Source organism: Taudactylus pleione, unplaced genomic scaffold (genome assembly GCF_031769625.1).
Source record: "Taudactylus pleione unplaced genomic scaffold, aTauple2 ptg002146l, whole genome shotgun sequence".
Lineage (NCBI taxonomy): Eukaryota > Metazoa > Chordata > Amphibia > Anura > Myobatrachidae > Taudactylus > Taudactylus pleione.
The window spans coordinates 210,001-215,000 of NW_028286540.1; the positions used below are offsets into that span (position 1 = coordinate 210,001).

Below are 5,000 nucleotides of genomic sequence, written 5' to 3' on the forward strand. Positions count from 1 at the left end.
CATTTAATTTTTTCAACTTATCAATGAATTTACTTGAGTTAAGAAGTAATACAGGTCTAAAGTTAATACTTTTGAGCACCTACAGCCAATCCACACTGGACATGCCCAATCTCGTCTTATCTTGGTAGCTATGCAGTGTTGGGCCTCGTCAACACTTGGATGGGAGACCACCTGGGAAAACCAGGTGCAGTAGGTAATTTTATACTCCCATAACATTCTTTTCTATTACATTTTACATTTAATTTTTTCAACTTATCAATTAATTTACTTGAGTTAAGAAGTAATACAGGTCTAAAGTTAATGTTTTTGAGCACCTGCAGCCAAACCACACTGGACATGCCCAATCTCGTCTGATCTTGGAAGCTATGCAGTGTTGGGACTGGTTAGTACTTGGATGGGTGACTACCTAGAAATCCCAGGTGCTGTAGGTAATTTTAAACTGCCATAACATTCTTTTCTATTACATTTTACATTTAATTTTTTCAACTTATCAATGAATTTACTTGTGTTAAGAAGTAAAAGCGGTCTAAATTTAATGCTTTTGAGCACCTACAGCCAAACCACAGTGGACATGCCCAATCTCGTCTGATCTTGGAAGTTATGCAGTGTTGGGCCTGGTAGATACTTGGATGGGAGACCACCTGGGAATACCAGGAGCTGCAGGTAATTTTATACTGCCAGAACATTCTTTTTATTACATTTTACATTTAATTTTTTCAACTTAACAATGAATTTACTTGAGTTAAGAAGTAATAGAGGTCTAAATTTAATGCTTTTGAGCACCTACAGCCAAACCACACTGGACATGCCCAATCTCGTCTTCTCTTGGTAGCTATGCAGTGTTGGGTATGGTCAGAACTTGGATGGGAGACCACCTGGGAAAACCAGGTGCAGTAGGTAATTTTATACTGCCATAACATTCTTTTCTATTACATTTTACATTTAATTTTTTCAACTTATCAATGAATTTACTTGAGTTAAGAAGTAATAGAGGTCTAAATTTAATGCTTTTGAGCACCTACAGCCAAACCACACTGGACATGCCCAATCTCGTCTGATCTTGGAAACTATGCAGTGTTGGGCCTGGTTTGTACTTGGATGGGAGACCACCTGGGAATACCAGGTGCTGTAGGTAATTTTAGACAGCCAAAACATTGTTTTCTATTACATTTTACATTTAATTTTTTCAACTTATCAATGAATTTACTTGAGTTAAGAAGTAATAGAGGTCTAAATTTAATGCTTTTGAGCACCTACAGCCAAACCACACTGGACATGCCCAATCTCGTCTGATCTTGGAAACTATGCAGTGTTGGGCCTGGTTTGTACTTGGATGGGAGACCACCTGGGAATACCAGGTGCTGTAGGTAATTTTAGACAGCCAGAACATTCTTTTCTATTACATTTTACATTTAATTTTTTCAACTTATCAATGAATTTACTTGAGTTAAGAAGTAATAGAGGTCTAAATTTAATGCTTTTGAGCACCTACAGCCAAACCACACTGGACATGCCCAATCTCGTCTGATCTTGGAAACTATGCAGTGTTGTGCCTGGTTTGTACTTGGATGGGAGACCACCTGGGAATACCAGGTGCTGTAGGTAATTTTAGACAGCCAAAACATTGTTTTCTATTACATTCTACATTTCATTTTTTAAACTTATCAATGAATTTACTTGAGTTAAGAAGTAAAAGAGGTCTAAAGTTAATGGTTTTGAGCACCTACAGCCAAACCAGACTAGACATGCCCAATCTCGTCTGATCTTGGAAGCTATGCAGTGTTGGGCCTGGTTAGTACTTGGATGGGAGACCACCTGGGAATACTAGGTGCTGTAGGTAATTTTATACTGCCATAACATTCTTTTCTATTACATTTTACATTTCATTTTTCAACTTATCATTGAATTTACTTGAGTTAAGAAGTAAAAGAGGTCTAAACTTAATGTTTTTGAGCACCTACAGCCAAACCACACTGGACATGCCCAATCTCGTCTGAACTTGGAAGCTAGGCACTGTTGGGCCTGGTTAGTACTTGGATGGGAGACCACCTGGGATTACCAGGTGCTGTAGGTAATTTTATACTGCCATAACATTCTTTTCTATTACATTTTAAATTTAATTTTTTCAACTTATCAATGAATTTACTTGAGTTAAGAAGTAATAGAGGTCTAAAGTTAATGTTTTTGAGCACCTACAGCCAAACCACACTGGACATGCCCAATCTCGTCTGATCTTGGAAGCTATGCAGTGTTGGGCCTGGTTAGTACTTGGATGTGAGACCACCTGGGAATACCAGGAGCTGTAGGTAATTTTATACTGCCATAGCATTCTTTTCTATTAAAGTTTACATTTAATTTTTCAATTTATCATTGAATTTACTTGAGTTAAGAAGTAAAAGAGGTCTAAAGTTAATGTTTTAGAGCACCTACAGCCAAACCACACTGGACATGCCCAATCTCGTCTGATCTTGGAAGCTATGCAGTGTTGGGCCTGGTTAGTACTTGGATGGGAGACCACCTGGGAATACCAGGTGCTGTAGGTAATTTTAGACAGCCAGAACATTCTTTTCTATTACATTTTACATTTAATTTTTTCAACTTATCAATGAATTTACTTGAGTTAAGAAGTAATAGAGGTCTAAATTTAATGCTTTTGAGCACCTACAGCCAAACCACACTGGACATGCCCAATCTCGTCTGATCTTGGAAACTATGCAGTGTTGTGCCTGGTTTGTACTTGGATGGGAGACCACCTGGGAATACCAGGTGCTGTAGGTAATTTTAGACAGCCAAAACATTGTTTTCTATTACATTCTACATTTCATTTTTTAAACTTATCAATGAATTTACTTGAGTTAAGAAGTAAAAGAGGTCTAAAGTTAATGGTTTTGAGCACCTACAGCCAAACCAGACTAGACATGCCCAATCTCGTCTGATCTTGGAAGCTATGCAGTATTGGGCCTGGTTAGTACTTGGATGGGAGACCACCTGGGAATACTAGGTGCTGTAGGTAATTTTATACTGCCATAACATTCTTTTCTATTACATTTTACATTTCATTTTTCAACTTATCATTGAATTTACTTGAGTTAAGAAGTAAAAGAGGTCTAAACTTAATGTTTTTGAGCACCTACAGCCAAACCACACTGGACATGCCCAATCTCGTCTGAACTTGGAAGCTAGGCACTGTTGGGCCTGGTTAGTACTTGGATGGGAGACCACCTGGGATTACCAGGTGCTGTAGGTAATTTTATACTGCCATAACATTCTTTTCTATTACATTTTAAATTTAATTTTTTCAACTTATCAATGAATTTACTTGAGTTAAGAAGTAATAGTGGTCTAAAGTTAATGTTTTTGAGCACCTACAGCCAAACCACACTGGACATGCCCAATCTCGTCTGATCTTGGAAGCTATGCAGTGTTGGGCCTGGTTAGTACTTGGATGTGAGACCACCTGGGAATACCAGGAGCTGTAGGTAATTTTATACTGCCATAGCATTCTTTTCTATTAAAGTTTACATTTAATTTTTCAATTTATCATTGAATTTACTTGAGTTAAGAAGTAAAAGAGGTCTAAAGTTAATGTTTTAGAGCACCTACAGCCAAACCACACTGGACATGCCCAATCTCGTCTGATCTTGGAAGCTATGCAGTGTTGGGCCTGGTTAGTACTTGGATGGGAGACCACCTGGGAATACCAGGTGCTGTAGGTAATTTTATACTGCCATAACATTCTTTTCTATTACATTTTACATTTAATTTTTTCAACTTATCAATGAATTTCCTTGAGTTAAGAAGTAATAGAGGTCTAAAGTTAATACTTTTGAGCACCTACAGCCAATCCACACTGGACATGCCCAATCTCGTCTGATCTTGGAAGCTATGCAGTGTTGGGACTGGTTAGTACTTGGATGGGTGACTACCTAGGAATCCCAAGTGCTGCAGGTAATTTTAAACTGCCATAACATTCTTTTCTATTACACTTTACATTTAATTTTTTCAACTTATCAATGAACTTACTTGTGTTAAGAAGTAAAAGCGGTCTAAATTTAATGCTTTTGAGCACCTACAGCCAAACCACAGTGGACATGCCCAATCTCGTCTGATCTTGGAAGCTATGCAGTGGTGGGCCTGGTAAGTACTTGGATGGGAGACCACCTGGGAATACCAGGACCTGTAGGTAATTTTATACTGCCAGAACATTCTTTTCAATTACATTTTACATTTAATTTTTTCAACTTAACAATGAATTTACTTGAGTTAAGAAGTAATAGTGGTCTAAATTTAATGCTTTTAAGCACCTACAGCCAAACCACACTGGACATGCCCAATCTCGTCTGATCTTGGAAGCTATGCAGTGTTGGGCCTGGTTAGTACTTGGATGGGAGACCACCTGGGAATACCAGGTGCTGTAGGTAATTTTATACTGCCATAACATTCTTTTCTATTACATTTTACATTTCATTTTTCAACTTATCATTGAATTTACTTGAGTTAAGAAATAAAAGAGGTCTAAAGTTAATGTTTTTGAGCACCTACAGCCAAACCACACTGGACATGCCCAATCTCGTCTGAACTTGGAAGCTATGCAGGGTTGGGCCTGTTTAGTACTTGGATGGAAGACCACCTGGGATTACCAGGTGCTGTAGGTAATTTTATACTGCCATAACATTCTTTTCTGTTACATTTTAAATTTAATTTTTTCAGCTTATCAATGAATTTACTTGAGATAAGAAGTAATAGAGGTCTAAAGTTAATGGCTTTGGGCACCTACAGCCAAACCACACTGGACATGCCCAATCTCGTCTGATCTTGGAAGCTATGCAGTGTTGGGCCTGGTTAGTATTTGGATGGGAGACCACCTGGGAATACCAGGAGCTGTAGGTAATTTTATACTGCCATAACAATCTTTTCTATTACATTTTACATTTAATTTTTCAACTTATCATTGAATTTACTTGAGTTAAGAAGTAAAAGAGGTCTAAAGTTAATGTTTT

At 37.7% G+C, this 5,000-nt stretch overlaps 3 non-coding genes and 16 pseudogenes across 3 annotated transcripts; all 19 read left to right on the top strand.

The window, feature by feature from the left end:
- The first annotated feature begins 312 nt into the window (after positions 1-312).
- On the top strand, positions 313-431 carry LOC148434587 (5S ribosomal RNA; annotated as a pseudogene).
- A 116-nt stretch (positions 432-547) lies between these two features.
- On the top strand, positions 548-666 carry LOC148434588 (5S ribosomal RNA; annotated as a pseudogene).
- Positions 667-1,016: 350 nt separating this feature from the next.
- On the top strand, positions 1,017-1,135 carry LOC148434589 (5S ribosomal RNA; annotated as a pseudogene).
- Positions 1,136-1,251: 116 nt separating this feature from the next.
- LOC148434590 (5S ribosomal RNA) lies at positions 1,252-1,370 on the top strand (annotated as a pseudogene).
- Positions 1,371-1,486: 116 nt separating this feature from the next.
- LOC148434591 (5S ribosomal RNA) lies at positions 1,487-1,605 on the top strand (annotated as a pseudogene).
- Positions 1,606-1,721: 116 nt separating this feature from the next.
- On the top strand, positions 1,722-1,840 carry LOC148434592 (5S ribosomal RNA; annotated as a pseudogene).
- A 115-nt stretch (positions 1,841-1,955) lies between these two features.
- Positions 1,956-2,074, top strand: LOC148434593 (5S ribosomal RNA; annotated as a pseudogene).
- A 116-nt stretch (positions 2,075-2,190) lies between these two features.
- Positions 2,191-2,309, top strand: LOC148434594 (5S ribosomal RNA; annotated as a pseudogene).
- Positions 2,310-2,424: 115 nt separating this feature from the next.
- LOC148434595 (5S ribosomal RNA) lies at positions 2,425-2,543 on the top strand. Its single transcript, XR_015876641.1, has one exon. It is a non-coding gene; the product is annotated as a 5S ribosomal RNA (ribosomal RNA).
- A 116-nt stretch (positions 2,544-2,659) lies between these two features.
- On the top strand, positions 2,660-2,778 carry LOC148434596 (5S ribosomal RNA; annotated as a pseudogene).
- A 116-nt stretch (positions 2,779-2,894) lies between these two features.
- LOC148434597 (5S ribosomal RNA) lies at positions 2,895-3,013 on the top strand (annotated as a pseudogene).
- A 115-nt stretch (positions 3,014-3,128) lies between these two features.
- On the top strand, positions 3,129-3,247 carry LOC148434598 (5S ribosomal RNA; annotated as a pseudogene).
- A 116-nt stretch (positions 3,248-3,363) lies between these two features.
- Positions 3,364-3,482, top strand: LOC148434599 (5S ribosomal RNA; annotated as a pseudogene).
- Positions 3,483-3,597: 115 nt separating this feature from the next.
- LOC148434600 (5S ribosomal RNA) lies at positions 3,598-3,716 on the top strand. The gene has a single exon (XR_015876642.1). It is a non-coding gene; the product is annotated as a 5S ribosomal RNA (ribosomal RNA).
- A 116-nt stretch (positions 3,717-3,832) lies between these two features.
- On the top strand, positions 3,833-3,951 carry LOC148434601 (5S ribosomal RNA; annotated as a pseudogene).
- Positions 3,952-4,067: 116 nt separating this feature from the next.
- Positions 4,068-4,186, top strand: LOC148434602 (5S ribosomal RNA; annotated as a pseudogene).
- Positions 4,187-4,302: 116 nt separating this feature from the next.
- On the top strand, positions 4,303-4,421 carry LOC148434603 (5S ribosomal RNA). Its single transcript, XR_015876644.1, has one exon. It is a non-coding gene; the product is annotated as a 5S ribosomal RNA (ribosomal RNA).
- Positions 4,422-4,536: 115 nt separating this feature from the next.
- On the top strand, positions 4,537-4,655 carry LOC148434604 (5S ribosomal RNA; annotated as a pseudogene).
- A 116-nt stretch (positions 4,656-4,771) lies between these two features.
- On the top strand, positions 4,772-4,890 carry LOC148434605 (5S ribosomal RNA; annotated as a pseudogene).
- The last annotated feature ends 110 nt before the right edge of the window (positions 4,891-5,000 follow it).